At 33.8% G+C, this 16,247-nt stretch overlaps 2 long non-coding RNA genes across 4 annotated transcripts; one reads left to right on the forward strand and one right to left on the reverse strand.

Moving 5' to 3' along the window:
* The first annotated feature begins 920 nt into the window (after positions 1-920).
* Positions 921-3,146, forward strand: LOC135266913 (uncharacterized). Its single transcript, XR_010335119.1, has 3 exons — positions 921-1,318; positions 1,369-1,587; positions 1,639-3,146. It is a non-coding gene; the product is annotated as an uncharacterized LOC135266913 (long non-coding RNA).
* Positions 3,147-6,520: 3,374 nt separating this feature from the next.
* Positions 6,521-12,329, reverse strand: LOC135266914 (uncharacterized). 3 transcript variants are annotated; one of them, XR_010335122.1, is made up of 3 exons: positions 12,251-12,329; positions 9,975-10,619; positions 6,521-9,914 (listed from the first exon to the last, which is right to left on the reverse strand). It is a non-coding gene; the product is annotated as an uncharacterized LOC135266914 (long non-coding RNA). The 3 variants fall into 3 exon arrangements; XR_010335121.1 differs by having other exon boundaries at positions 9,975-11,344; positions 12,251-12,300; XR_010335120.1 differs by lacking the exon at positions 12,251-12,329 and having other exon boundaries at positions 9,975-11,411.
* Positions 12,330-16,247: the final 3,918 nt, after the last annotated feature.

Genomic DNA, 16,247 nt, shown 5'->3' on the forward strand with positions numbered 1-16,247 from the left:
AGTCACGAACTGAAAAGTTCGGGGTTCGGTCGGAATGAAACTACTGAGTAAGCATTAAATGAGACAAGGGAAGGAAGGAAGAGCTGGTGGAGGGTCGATAGCGCCCATCGCAGAGACCAGCGTGGTTTTTAGAAGGGAATGAGTACAGGTTGAACACTCACTGACTTAGACTCACTTCATGACTGATTGATTACTGACTTGGTGTGGCTAAGGGTGGCTCGTTTTATGTTAAACAACCCTTAGCCGACATCCAATGGGCTCACAAGGGGTGAGTGTGGGTGGAGCGGTAATTCGTATTGAGGGGTTTTTCGCAGAATTGCGGGGAAAACCCAGAAGGCTCTCGAGAGCGACGCGCGGATTGGTTGGGGCTGGTAACAAGTCGCCCCCGGTTTGAGACGCGAGACGGGCTCGGAGCATTCTGGGTTATTGGCGGAGAGGCGGAGAGGAATGTCTCGTGTTTATTTTATAAGAACAATGTACATAAATGTTAAAATAAAATCACAACAATAATTGCACGAAATAAATGTAAAAGACATGGTGAAAAATGAAAAATGGTAGCCGCAGGCGTACCGCTTAGCTTCTAGCGTAGCCCGTTGCCAGATAGCTAACCTTAACGAGTATTTACAGAAATAGTTACCGCGAACTTTATAATTAACTTAGACTAATTACGTAATTATCCTACACTCACTCGCGGGTTTATATACACAGGAAAGAAAATGAAATATTGTCTTTATCGAGCCAAGGGCGCGGGTCGCATCCGGTCTACATGGACCTTGGTTGGTTTAGGGTCGGAGTCCACTAGGTACATGCCGCCATCTCCGAGCGCTTGGATGACTGGAAATGGACCTCTCCATTTGGACGCGAACGGCTGGCTTCCCAGCGGTAAGAACTGAATAAGAACCTGATCGCCAGGTTCGTAGGTGAGTAGATAACGAATGGGGGGACAACACAACACAACCTTGACCTTGAGTTTGACCCCGCCCATTTTCCCTCTCTTTCTTTCAAGGCCACTCGTTCTCTCTCTTACTTTTCAAGGCCAACCCCTCCCACTTCCCCCACCACTTCAAGGCCAAGGCATTATTGGACCTTGATGTTTTCAAGGTCAAGGTTATTCATGCTACTCCCCACTTTTTCAAGGCCAACAACTCCTCACTCATTCAAGATGAATCGCGCAATTGTCCTTACTCATTTTCCACCCCAAACTGTATAAAAGATAATGTGTTGTGTTGTGTAACACAGTTCTTGTGTATATCTACTATAACAAGAAATTCTTTAAAAATGGAACCCATCAGAAAAAGTTCTATTTATAATACTCCTGGTAAGTTTAATATTTTTTTAGTAGTTTAGTTGGAAATAATTTTTTTTCAGAGGATATCATAGTTTGTCCATACGACAAAAACCACATTCTTCTTTGGTTTCGGCTCGAAAGGCACATATGGAAGTGCCATCGGGCCGATAAAGAAAAACAAAGGGCCTTACATGAAGTGATGATGAAGGAAGAAGAGGAGAACTGGGATCATTTCAATGAGCCCAGCTACCTCGACTTCTTAAAATCTAAAAGGAATCATAATGCCTTAAATTAAAGAAGTAAGTTTTATTGAATCTTTTTCAACAGTAATTTATTGTGAATTTTTTTAGGGTCGGGGTTCTTTCGTAAAAATAGTGTAGAATAAGTTTAGCAAAGTAGTAGTAGTCGTAGTAAACTGTAAATATTATATTATTGTATAAAAAAAATAAAAGTTGTAAAAAAAAGCTACATGTTTTTATGTACACCTATTTCAACCTACTGATACAAGTAAGTGTGACCTGCAAGCAGAGAGTCGCTCACTGTTTCAAGACCACTCATTCCCTCTTTATCTTTGATGTTTTCATCTCACTTTTTCTCATTATCTCACTTTTTCAAGGCCACAATATTGATGCATTTTCATTCAAGGTTAAAAAGTGGGGGTATAGTTAATATATAGAATTTAGTACAAGTTTGATAGCAGTCAGTACTGATTTAATCCTCCGAGAAATAATAATATAAAAAAAGTGCATATATCTGTGTTAATGTCTAAGAGTATTCGCTGCTGGGTCATGGATGTATTGAATCGAATCGCTCGATGCGGACAGAAACCCATTTTAAAAGCTGGTGAGCTAGAGTTGAACACAAGATTCCGCATACATAATATTAGACGCACAAAGTCTCTGTTCGGAAATTCAGTGCTTGTTGAGTTGGACAATTATGCAGTGTTTCTGCCGAGAAGAATAAGTGATTATTTAACTGAGGAGAAAATTGATGAGTTATTACGAGATCCACGTCCACTATATTTAATATATTTGGGAAAAGAAGATGCTAGAAACCCGACATCTGCACATTGTTTTGAGTTTCAACGTGTTGATGATGAAATATTAGGTGAGTGAACATAATGTAAAATGGAGGATGAAAAGAAATTAAAGAAATGTATATTTCATTTACAGTTAACGAGAGTGCCGAAGAGTAGGATGAAATTATCGGAAAAAGACTTATGTGTGTGAAGTAGTGTGCGTTTTGTGCTAGTGATAGTTTCTTAAAATAAATGAATAAAAATCATGTGTCTAGACGATGGACAATATGAAAAATGTTTATACGAGTGTTTTGATAAAAGACTGTTATCATATAAGAACTGGGTACATTCATACCCATCTCCATGGAGTTTAGCAAAAGCGGGATTGTTTTATATTCAAATATCTGATTGTACCCAGTGTTTTGTTTGTGGAGTAATAATTTCACGATGGGAAAAAAGTGATGATGCGTTTATGGAGCATAAAAAACATTCTCCAAAATGTGGATATGTGAAATTGCTTTCCACAGACAAAACTACAATTCAAAAATTCAAATTAGTTACTAAAAATAGCATTGTTGTAGTTTTATTTTTTATAGTATTTGTATTCATGTATTATTTATGGGCGTCTTCTTATGCATAGGTAATGTGATGCAGACTTGTTAACCTTGATCAGTGTCGGGCGCGCGCCAAAGGTGAGGTAAACTAAAGGTTTCAAGAGACGTCTTGATTTAATTAGTTTATAATTAAATAAGTGGTAGAATAATATGGAGGATTTATAATAGATTTAAGGATATTTAATGTACTACCTATAATATTGATGAAATAAAGTGTTTTAATTGATTCCTTTTAGTTTATTTTATTAAAAAAAAACAATTCATAATAATAATTATCTATGTAATATCCGATGAATTAATCCAAGAGTTATGAGTTTTATCCATTCCACTCCACTTGACGAATAAACGGTTACCTTTCTTTCGTAAAACTTTCTCAACGAGATATACATTCGGATATTTAACTTTTTGTAATTCTTCAGTGTAGAAACCTCCTCGTATTGTTTCTCCAGAAACATCTTGTAGCAAATAAGTTCTAGGATTTGTATTTTGAATCTTCGAAACTGTAAATACTTCATTACTCCAATTTGGGGTGTACCCTTTCTTAAAAAGATGTCGATGTTTACTAATTCGAACAAAATCACCAACTTGAAATTTGGGTTTATAAATGTCCATTGTTTTAAGATGACTATAAACTTGATCCAAAACTTTGCGTTCGTTTTTCTTATTTATTGAAATCGGTTTTAAACCAGTAGTCCCATGTCTGGTATTATTGTATTTTTTTATTATGTCAGGTAAAATGTTTATCCAGTTGTAGTGACCTTGCACCGAAAATTCTTTATACATCATTCCCTTGATTGTTCGATTCACGCGCTCGACAACACTACTTTTTAAATTCGAATAAGAACTGTAGTGATTAATTTTGTATTTATTCATTAATTGTTGAAAATGTTTATTGTAAAACTCCTTTCCCAGATCTGTTTGAATGTTTTTAGGAACGTTACGTCGAGTTTTTAAAATTTCACTCATTGCATTTACAACACTTAAAGCCGACTTATTCTTTAATGGAACAGCCCATACAAATTTAGAAAAAACATTGATAACCATTAAGATATACTTAAAGCCTTTATTGACGCGTGAATATGGTATCATTTCAACCAGATCGAGTTGCAATAAATCATTTAAACCTTTCACTATCACACGTCGTCTTTTAAAGTTCACTCTCGCCGGTGCATGTAGTTCATTAACAACTTGACGCTTAATATTTAAATCACTACGCTTCATGGTGGATTGGTACTTTTAAAACTATTTCTATATATATCGGTTTAGCTTCTGATGTTTTGGGTCCATATTTAAATGATAGTTTGTCACCTTCACGTAAAATTTGACCAATTAAATTCGTAGTTTGTTTCGAATTAATTAATGCAATCCACCCGCTCGATGGATTACCATTTACAGACGTAATCGTTGCTTCTTTTAATGGGAAAATATAATTCGTACCAATATTAAATAATACAAAAAGTTTTTTAGCTGGATCCAGTGTCCCAAAGAGTGAGATTGTGGTATATGAGAAAGATTTGACACGTTGTAAAGTTGTCCGAATTCTGTGTTCACTAATGTGTTCACCAAATTTATCTAATGTCATATTCTTGTCTATTGAATGAATAAAGTATGTAGAAATACTAACTATAAAATATAATGTGTTTGCAATATATACAAGTCGTCTCTAAATTATTAACGAATTATTTTCGATTCACGCAATTCTGTTATGATGCGATTGATTTCATTCATATGATTATTATTACCAGCTACTGTCGATGATAATAAAAGACGTAGTCTATTTACGAGTGTGTTGGGATTTTTGTAGGGAACAAATTCTAAATTTTTATCTGTTAAAGCCAATGTGCGAAGAATACTACCACCCTTAACTCTTTTTGATATTGGTTGGATACTACTTGTCGGAGTTGATTGTTCATGACCTTGAGTCTGCAATCGTTGTATTGCAGGTATGTTGCGAAGTCGCGGATACTGTTTACGTGCTGGTGGTACGAGAATTGAAAGACTACTACTGCGGCTTCGTTGCTGGACAGGAGTCGATTGACCTTGATCTGCATCAAGGCTTTCTTCAGTATCACTGTAAAATGGCGGCGACTGAGATGCACGGTGTTCCTGAAGCGGTTGTGGCTGTCTCGAGAAATGTCGAATAATTGTTTTATATTTGTTCCCTACATTACCCAGAATTTGTGCATTTGGTTTATAGTTTTTTCTGTCTGCATTGGTTCGAATGACAATATTTCGATAAGTTTCTAAATCTGATTGAGTATAATTAGTTGGATTTTTTTTAAATAATAATTCATACAATCCAGGTGTATCAGGATAAGCTACATTTTGAACGATTACATGATCGTCTTTGAAATCAATTTCAGAATTGCCAATAAAAAATTTATTTGCCTCGGTTCCATGTCTCACACCATATTGATGATCAAATTTGTTTTCTGTGTCAATAATCATATCTTCAATGTACTGTCGAGGTAAACCGGTCCATTGTTTAAGAAAATGGCGAAATGCATCGGTTTTTGACAAATTTATTAATGTTTCTTGCAACTTTCCAATGGTCACATTCCTGAGTGATTCTCCCTCCTCTCTGGGTGTGCTAGCAGCCGCATGTTGTCGCATTAAACTGAATCGTGGATCGAGCGATGTAGTACTACGGCTTGTAGTCGTTGACTCAAAAAGTCGCTTCGCCTCCGGTTGCTTGATCTCATGATGAATTGATATTTTTTCCTGTTTTGGGATAACTTCGCGTTCATGTTTAATTTCAGAAATTAAACTTTTTATTGGATCAGTTAGAGGTTGAATATGGGTTGCGAAACGTCTTTGCGAACTTGCAATGTGTGAAGATAATGATCGTACTTTTTGTTTAACGTGTCGTCTTGCCTTATCCAGCTCTAAAGCTAAACGTTTATCCATGTCGATCGTCGACTAATAAATAAATCTTTGACAAACATTTACATTTATATTTTAATGAACTGATCAAAACCGTTACGATAACGCCCATTGTCTTGTTCAGCATCCTTATCAATAGTAACAAATCCATACGGTTTTTGCCAACACTGTGAACACATTTTCTGAAAGGTTTCAAATGACATATCTGTACCAACGTGATCATTAAAAATATGTTTTAAATTTAATACATCCTGAGGAAAGATAATTATGAAATTAGCATTATCACGAATTAATTGTTTCTGAATGGAAGAATACGTTTGGCTAATAAATATACAATCGATATTATAATGCCTACCAAAGCAAAAATAATCACGTATTATATTTTGGTTACAAGTGACTACATCATCAAATATTATTATGGAATAGGGTTTGATTTCTTTAGGAGGAGGAATTTCGGCACCATCTTCATATTCATAGTAACCGACTTTATCGAGAGGTGCCAGAACCGATTTTAAAAATTGATATTTTGGTTGTTGTAGGGTTTTTGAAAATAAGTAAATGTCTGTGAAGCGTAATCCATTTGGATGCAGCAAGAGACTTAATATCACATTTGTTTTTCCACATCCAGAACGTCCAACCACTAGTCCTCTTTTTACACTATTATTGAATAAAGTATTATGTTTAGGAAACTGTTGATAGGGTACACAAACTGAATAGTCGTGGTTAGAAATTTTTAATAAATCTTTTTGTTGCACAAGTTTCATTGTTGACTTACAGAATACAAATAAAAATACTTTACACATTACATCAATTATAAATACATAATAATAATAATAATAAATACGTAGTATAAATAAATGGTTACATATCGTTACATATCTACAATAAGGTAAAATTCAATCAGTGGGTTCCACATATTTTTGCAATTCTCTAATTAGAGAATCTAAATTTCGATCTCTATCAATATCGTAATGTCCCCAGGCTAATGTATCAATTGAATTACCTAAAATGTATCGTTTATCATCGAAATTAGACAGTGCTATTTTATTCCTTAATTCGGTATACATATTATGTAAATAAGATTTGAAAACGTTCATAACACAGAAAACTGATGAAGATGAAGGATTTGTTGCAATTGCCCGATATTGTAACAGTGTTAGAGATTTATCAATTACATGTTTACTTACACCTTTAGCCTTTTTAATTAAATCATTCACTGTTTGCACACAATATGCTTTGGCACCGGTGCCATAAAGAAGTACAATTGGTACACCAGCATACTCATCTTTCATTTTACCGATAATAGACACAGTTTTAGGAATATCATGAATATTATTCTCGGGATAATTTGAAGTATCAAACCGATCGATATTCTGTTTAATATCATTATATACGTTTTCCGTATAAATTTCTAAAATTAATGAATCCGTATCCGTATACAAAAGCTGTACATTATTTCCATACTTAACTTTAAGGAAATTATAAAAAAAGTCATACATTAAAGTTTTTGAAATTTCCAATATACTGAATCCTACATAAATAGGTTTATCATACGTTACTTGAACTTTATTCATTTCTATTGCAACTAAATTTTCAGTAAAAATAGAACAATTTTTAAATTGTGGTTTGGCTATCCATGTCTCTGCTCCATACTTGTGACCGTTTTTTTTCCAATGTGTAGCCAGTTTAATATCTACCCGATTATCGACATTTTCCATGGTTTTTCCATACACGCTATTATTCATGAGTTTAAATAAATCTTTTTCAAACTTATTTTTAGTCTGATTTCGTAATTTCGTATTTAAATCAATATATGGTTTGAGCCATGACGATTGATTGAATTTTAGTACTCTATGAATTTTTGTCAATTCTAGTCCATTTTGTAGAGCTTGTTTTAAATTTCGATAGTGTATTATGTAGTTTGTTTTAGCACATAGATTTGGAATGAGTTTCGCACATTTTCCGTTTGGTGGAATTAAATTTTCAGGTAGAAATGGCATATCATTATGAGAGTTGTGTAAATGATGAGGATAAGAGATATCTACTTCAAGGACATAACCTTCAGGTGTGGTATCAGTCAAATCCATAATACTAAGTGAATTAATTTCGTCTTGCGTTAACCAAGTAAATCCACCTAAAGGGAGTACTTCACTCATAGCCCAACCATAGAGATTTGTTGCATCGAGATATAAAATGTATGATGTCGGTTTCGAAGGGTCATAATTTGGAAGAAATTTATTATTTGCTTGAGCCGCTCGTTTAACACATGTACTAACTCCCCCACGAATCCCTTTTTTGAAAAAATGCAACATATCTATATCAGTCAATAATTCTAATTTTACATGGGTAAATTTAAGCATAGCATTCCAACTAAGAGATGGTGCTGTCACGTAATGTGCTGGATCAAGTTCATAATGCTTAAGGCACATGTTTCGAAAATTCTCAAAGACATCAGCTAATAGTAAAATATCACTTTTTAAATAGAGATCAGAATATTCGCCTAGAGTCTGACAATGGAATGTATCCCATACGGTATTAGCTCGTTGATAATCATCTTCAGAAATATGCTCATCGCGAAGTTTATCGTAAAAATAAATTTTTTGTGGTAATTCCGTGAGATCTAATTTAGAAAAATCATCGATAAATGAATATGGAAAAACCCCTTTCTGTCTAATTAACTGAAATTCTCTGTCAACGGGAAAGTATCGTTTTACTTCCATGCATTGAGCATCATCCAAGGCTGCTGCCAGTTTTTCTAATGAACATGTCAAAAACTGAAAACTATCTATAAAACGCAAGTGTAAGTGCTCCTTGACTATTCGATTGTTTGAATTTAGATATTCGCCTACACAAATTTTTTTCGAAAATGTAATATATTTCTCTTTAGTTTTACCAAGGATATTAATTTCACTTTCTTCAAGGGCCAACTCTTTAATGAATAAGTGACTATCATAATTTGTTAAATTATGAAATACTATCGGAATAAAATTTGGAATTTGAAAATTCAAGTTACAATTACTGTGCGCGGCGGACCTATAACGACCCGTTAAATGACAGTGATCTTTTACTTTAATATCATTCTGTTGAAAAGGTTTTTGACAAATATGACATTCCGTTGCTGTAAGATAATCAAACTCTTCTTGAATAGTTAATGGAAGCATTGGTTGTACAATACTTAAATACTTTTTATAAATCTCTATCAAATCTATTTCTAATGCTGTAATAAAGTCAACCACAGATGACTGTCCTCGAAAACTTTGGAATTTAGATAATTGATCGTTATATGAACATTTAATGTAATATGCACATGAATATGGTTGATGGAGAAAAGTTTTTATCGAAAATGATTGATTTGGATTTGGTGCAACTGTACTCATAGGTTTCAATAAACATTCGAAATCAGCATAAACAATAAATGGGATAGTCATTTTATGATGATAATTTTGAAATTCTAATACATTAGCGGGAACATTATAACCAAATCTATTTGTTATTAATTCATTATTTGGGATTCTAGCATAAAGTTTTCCACAATCAGTCGAAGAATGTCTATCTAATAAAGCTTGGGTTGTGAAATATTGTAGACATCCATCACAGAAAAATTTTGAATGATGATGTTTTGAGAGTTGGGAAGATACTAAACGTGGCAAATTAGTTATTGTACAGTAATGTTGATTACCATCATTATCACTCAACAATAATAAATTTATGTGTACCGGTTTCTTAAAGTTTGTAAAATATAATGGTCCCACAATTTCAAATTTTACCTTATTGTTTACATAAAGTAATTCAAGTCCGTAAACATTAAGAGAGACATTATTTTGACTTTCAAATTTTGCAATACTATCCAGTTTTGCAGGAAATTCAATACCTTGGAAATTAAAAAGTGTCGACCAATGTGGATATGAACTGGGTAAATGTTCTGGTCCCATAGGTAGACACACTGCTGCTACGACACTCCAACCAAAACAATGAATATCCTGATTTTGAACATTAACTATTGCCCTCTTCATTTTCACGCTTGGCGGTAGTGGGATATACGATGAAGCTTTCAATGGATTGTAATAGTTTACATTTAATTCTAAATGTAAAATTTTCACAAGTGTCCAGCCTAAAACACAGAAGCAAAAAAAATAATTGTATTATATAGATTTTTACAATATATAACTACCTGAATCTCGTTCCAAAAAATCCATCATTTTTTGACTAATAACTTCTTGAAAGTCATGCAACATATTCCTAATATTCGTGCCTAAAGTGACAATTCTGTTAGTAGTATTGAAAGATTTCACATCAAATATATTTTTTGACTCAATGGTATACAATCCAAATAATTCCAAATTAATTTTGATTGTACTAAATTTTTCAATTTGTGAAACAATAAGTCCAAGTAATTTATTGTGAATTTTATCCATAAATTCATTTAAATCGATATAATCGCCCTCATCACAAATCCTATATGAAGCGATGCGTGATTTAAATGCACTGCTGAGTGCAAACACCCCATCCTCCAAGGGAGTACTTTGACAATTATTTCTATGCTGTCTACTTCTCTCATGAGCCGTAATAAGCTTTGGAGCAATTTCTTGATTACATGTAACGCACATATAATTGTTGCTAGCTAGAAAAGAAAAATAATTGAAAATAGAGTACCTATTAGTTAAAACTTACCAGTTGAATGACATATTTTCTGTTTTTTGGCGGCCGGTCCTCCATTTTCCTGTTTTTTGACCACTTGACAATAGAGCTTTTCGTGGCGTAGTCGTGATTGACGGGTTGTAAATTGTTTATTACAGTTTTCACAGTGATGCATTTTCTTATGAAAATATGAAATAATAAATTAAACAGGTTACTAATAAAGTTTAATTATAAATTTGCTGCCTTCTGTTACTATCTTTGAAAGACTTTTATTTATACTATATAAATATATATTTTTTTGTGTTCAAAGATAGGTATCCAGCAAGACCTCGAGGAGGAGCAGCATGCTTGCCATCGTGTTGTAGGTAGTATGATGTTAAAATTTGGAAAATCGCGTCCGAATTAAATGTACTTGATATGAGTGTAGGACGGAAATAGGATTTATTAATAATAATTATTAATATTAACATCATTAATATTAATATTATAATTATTAGTAATTAATATTAATGGGGACTTTCGCGCACGTCTACGAGGCTTTCTAGGGCGCCGACTCCTCCTTGATCGTGAGTGAGGGGGAGTGGGTGGAATGATGTTGTCGTCGTCGTCATTGTCTTCGTTTTCGACATCAACGTCTCCACCCTCCACCCTATTCTCAACTCTATTATTTATTTGCCCTAGAATGGGTGACAATTGAGAGGGTTGAATGATGTCATTTTCAACATCCATCTCTTCACCCTGCCTCCTCTCTTCAACCCACGGCTCTGCCAGTGCGTCAATGACATTTTGAGTAATAATACTCATCGGATCGAACGTTGCAGGAGGCTGAGGGAGTGGTGGTGTGATGATGTTAAGTTCCACATCAACCTCGGATCCAGATGGTTGTTGTATGTCATTGACGCCCTGTGATAATATCATGGGTGACGGTGGTGGTGATGGTGACCGAATGATGTTATTTTCGGCCTCTACCACCACCAATCTCTCTGGCAGAACACCATTTTCCTCAATAATCGGTGAATTGGGTTGAGGGGGATGTTCAACGTTACCATTGATAACGTTTTCCACCTCAACCCAAGGCTCCGATAAAGCGTCAATGATGTCCTGCGATATTATCATAGGGGGTTGAGTTAATACCGCGGGTGCCGCTTCAGGAGATGTTGGTGTAACGGGGCGGGTAAACACTGGCTCAACGAAGGGGCTTTGTGGTGGTAGTGGTGGACTGGGAGAGATTGGGGGTTCTTCCACCACCACCATATCATTATCAAATACATTTAACTCATCGGTAACCGAATTATTGATGGGACAAGTTCCTTCATCCACAACCGGATTGGACGCCGCCTCGTCTTCGTTAATAAACTGGTCTATTAAGGTCAACGAGATGTCGTCCGAATAATCATTTTCAATACCATGTTGAGCCAGGTATTGCGTGAATGGTAAAGAAAACGATAATTCACTATCAGGTTGTGATGAAGGAGTAACCATAGAATCATCATCCTCATCAACGATTTGAACAATGTTAGCAACAGCGTGATTAGCTAATTGCTTCTCTTTCACACTTAACTGACTACATTCAATCACATCCTCTTCAAGACAATCTTCCCTCAAAGATTGACTTAAAGACGACTTGACAAATTGTTCAAATTGTATCTCATCATTTTTGATTAATTTTGAATAAGCAGGTCTAATAATTACATCAGAAACGATATTGATTCTAGGTTTATCCCTATTAAAACCACTACGGTTTTGATAGGGATTTGCAACTTTTCCCTTCAATACTTTAAATAATAACTTGGATGACTGGTTACTTACAGTTGTCCTAGTTGAGGGACCGGGACACTGAGAACACTCGTCACCATGAGTACACGGTTTAAAATGAGCAAAATAATTTGAACACATTATTTCGTACACAGACTACCTGTACAACACAGAATGAATTTCTGCATGCACTGCTTGCAATTTTATAAATTGTTGAAAGCTCCCGTCAAGGTCAACTTCTTACTGCAACTACATTGGTGTATTCCATCAAGGTTAACATATAGACACAAAAAATGTAAAAAAGCCCTATGTAGACAGGATGGAGTGTAACCGCCTGTTTCAAGGACATCATTAACCTGTTTAATTTATTGAACAAATAAGAAAAATCACTCATATCCACTGCAATAATCAACTCTTTTTTATAAATGAAATGAATTTTTTTGGGTGGTGTATAAGGATTATTGAAAGTGTAAGGGAGTGGTAAATATTATGAAAAAAATACAAATGTTTATAAATTTATAACATTTATTTATAAATACTACAATTAATTATTAATTCAATTAATATTCCATTTCATTACAAAAAATATTTTTTGAAGAGTTTGTATTTTCAAAGTTGCTTCTCGATGATTGTTGATAATCATTATTAGTATTATGGGATAAAGATGAATCAAAATAATTCCCATTTCCGCAATCAAAACTCCTCCAAGAATATTCACGTTGTGGAAGACATCTTCGTAAATGTCGTCGAAGATGTTTTACTTTCAGGCGATGTCCTGGATTATTACGACACGTTATCCAACTCTCTTGATCCATGATTACCAATAGACTGATGAGTTGAGATTATTTACACAATGTTTTGTACACTTTTAACGAAATGTTTGTTTTAAAAAAAATACATTATGTAGACTGCAATATGCGTTATCGTTCAGATGGTACATGCATTTAACTTTATCGGCGTGTAATGTTGGTTGTTGTGGAAATTCAATAACTTGTTTATGTGTATATTTTTTCAAAAATTCGGCTTTTTCTCTTCCTTTCACGTAAATTTTGTCAACATCCTTCAACACATTGTTTATAACTTGTACGTGTTTCCAATATGGAATATGTCCCATATTCCAGTCAATACAATGATAATTCTTCATTAACCATTTTACTTGTTTTTCATCTTGAGGATTCAAAAGTTGTGAAGGGAAAGGGGGTTGAAAAACATAGTGTGCGAGTTTGTCTCCTCTTAAAGCAGCCAGTTCTTTAACTATAAACTTTTTTCCAATTTTGTAACCTTGAACGTCTATAATCACTTCGTTCTCCATTACTATTAATATTAATTTAGACTTGTTTTACAGATTTTGTCAACGGTGTATATGTAAAGGCTCGGTCACTAATGACTAATGCATATGCGGTGGTTCCCTCACTTATACCGGTGTCTGTATCAAATTCAATTCTCAGTGCAATGGACTGTGTTTGTAAACCAGTTTTTTGCATCGAACAATCAATTATGATTAGTGGATAACTGTCGAAAAACTGTGTAGGTGTAATGTGTGTTTCTTTTTTATCTGTATAATAGTATCGGGATCTAAAGTTTGTAAACATTTCATATAATATACCGAAATGGTGTTTTTTATATGAAATATTTAAATTTTCATAAGGATATCGTTCATTATTTAGAAATACTCTCATATTGGTTATATCGCCTCTATCAAATTTACTCATATTTTTATCAAGTTGTCCTTCTCTATTGCTTTGAAGGCCAAAGATAATATAACGAGGTGTTTCAAATTTTGTAGAGATTTTCACAGGCCAACTACACTTTGTAGTATTTGGAAAGAGTGGCAGCGAATGAAGTTCCCAGCTTCTGTACGGCACTGCAATTTCTTTATCTTTTTCAATGGTTTTTGTCAATTTAACCTCTTCCTTTAAACCGGGCACAATATGTGGAACTAGCCATGCAATTTTATCAATTACAACTCGTGCTTTCTCATTTGTTGCACAAATTAATGCATTGACATCACTATTACTACGAATTAATATTAACTCTTGCGGTATGTTTAGCATTATATTTTTATAATCTTCTGCAAATCCTAATAGTCGATTTAATGGGATACATGCTTGAAAATATCCATCTATAGGTTTAGTGGCTTCTTCATTTAGATCCCAACCAGACATTGTTAATTTCAGACTTTCACTTTGATTTAATGATGCCAGATTTTTCATAGTTGTTGTAATACCTGGCTTTGTGTTTGTATCTACAGTTACTCCACTTACTTCATACCGTATTTCACTAAACAAAAAAGCGACACCATTATTTACAAACTTGGTTTCTGTTGCTGGTACAGTTTTATTAGTTGTAGCGTCGGTTTTAACCAATTGTCCCTCAATTAAAATTAAACTATCACATGGTAGTGTACACAAATCTTCTTGTAAAGGAATTCGAATTTCATCCGTGTTTTCATATCTGGCTGTATATGCCTCATGACTTTGAAATTTGTAACCTACCACACCTTCATCCCACTCAATACCCTTCTCAATATCGAACATTTTTTATGTGTATAATTCAAATCCTAATGATTTTAGAAACAGTTTATTTTTATTACTTAATTGTTGCACGTTTCGTTTCGTACTAACTGTTTTTCTACACTTTTGTTGCTTTTTATATGAGTCAGTTCTAAAACTAATACCCATTTTCTTCTTTCTTCTGCAAATGTAATCCAACTGTTACAGTCTCTTGTTGAAAATTGACTAACTTTTCATCTTGATCTATTATTTTAAGTGTAATATTTCTGATAGTTTTAACACTAATGGGTAGATAAATCACATGATCTGGTGACTGTACTATTTTAAATCCAGGTGGAACGTTTGGAAAAAATTGATAAATTATGTGTACAGGTTCTCCATTTTTAAAACTTCCAATTGTAATATTACATTCAATCATAATCGAATTAAGTTTCATTATGTCTGCAATATTATCCGAATCTTTTCCAATATTTTTTGGAACTATTTGACTATTAAATCCCAACACTGGTCCGATAGTATTTGGTTTGGTAAAGTCAACATCTTTTGTTGCTTTGATATGTGTATGTAATGTATTATTGTTTGCAGTAATAGATAAGAGGTCATTACTGAATTGTTTTTCAATTACATGTTGTAAATAGTTGTTTATATCGGTTAATTGATAACAACCGGTCGGTATTTTAAATTCGACATCCCCGAAAAAGAATTTATTATTTTCTTCATCAATATTCGGTATACTGTTGTAGACTTCAAAATTTGTAACACCCAGTTCATAGACACCATCACTAACATCAATCGGTGGATTAAAGTCAGCACTTAGTATCGCTGATTTTCCTGTTAATACAAACAGCATCTTTGATTCGACTAAACTTATAATTTGCATGTGTGTCTATATAAAAACTTTAAACATAATTGTCCACAATTATATGAACCCATTTTCTGATATCCATCATAATTGTATGTAATGTTATTACCATCATTATCACTTTTGAAATAATTTATAATCTCTGTTGGAGGTTTTAAATTGCCCATACTATCAAAGTATAATATATTATTTTTATTTTTTACATATGCTGTCCAATGAGTTCCACTATTTTTTTCTTCATCTAAATTTATAATTCCTGTTTCATTTTTATGTATAATTTTCGGTAATTTATTACGCATATATACACCTCTAAAATTTGGAATTTGTAATAGTCGAGCAAACTTTATTATTTCAATATTAGTGAGGGCGTGACGTGGTAATTTTACTGGGAGTTTTTTTTCTGATACCATTTATATGGACCAATGTAAAGACCTTTCCCTTTAGTTTTTCCTACACCTTTACCGCTACTCATTTCCATTGCTTTATTATGCCGCATAGTTTCCTCCAACATTTTTTTATCTACCGAAGCTTTATTTACAGCAGTCGCTATCCCTGCAGCTCCTCCTCCTAAAGCGCCTAGAGCACCTAATAGTGGTAATAGGAATGGTAAAAAACCACCATATTTAGGAGCAACTAGAACTCGTTGTTTTTTTGTCTTCTTTTTTTTACCCTTTTT

Source organism: Tribolium castaneum, chromosome 8, assembly GCF_031307605.1.
Source record: "Tribolium castaneum strain GA2 chromosome 8, icTriCast1.1, whole genome shotgun sequence".
NCBI lineage: Eukaryota > Metazoa > Arthropoda > Insecta > Coleoptera > Tenebrionidae > Tribolium > Tribolium castaneum.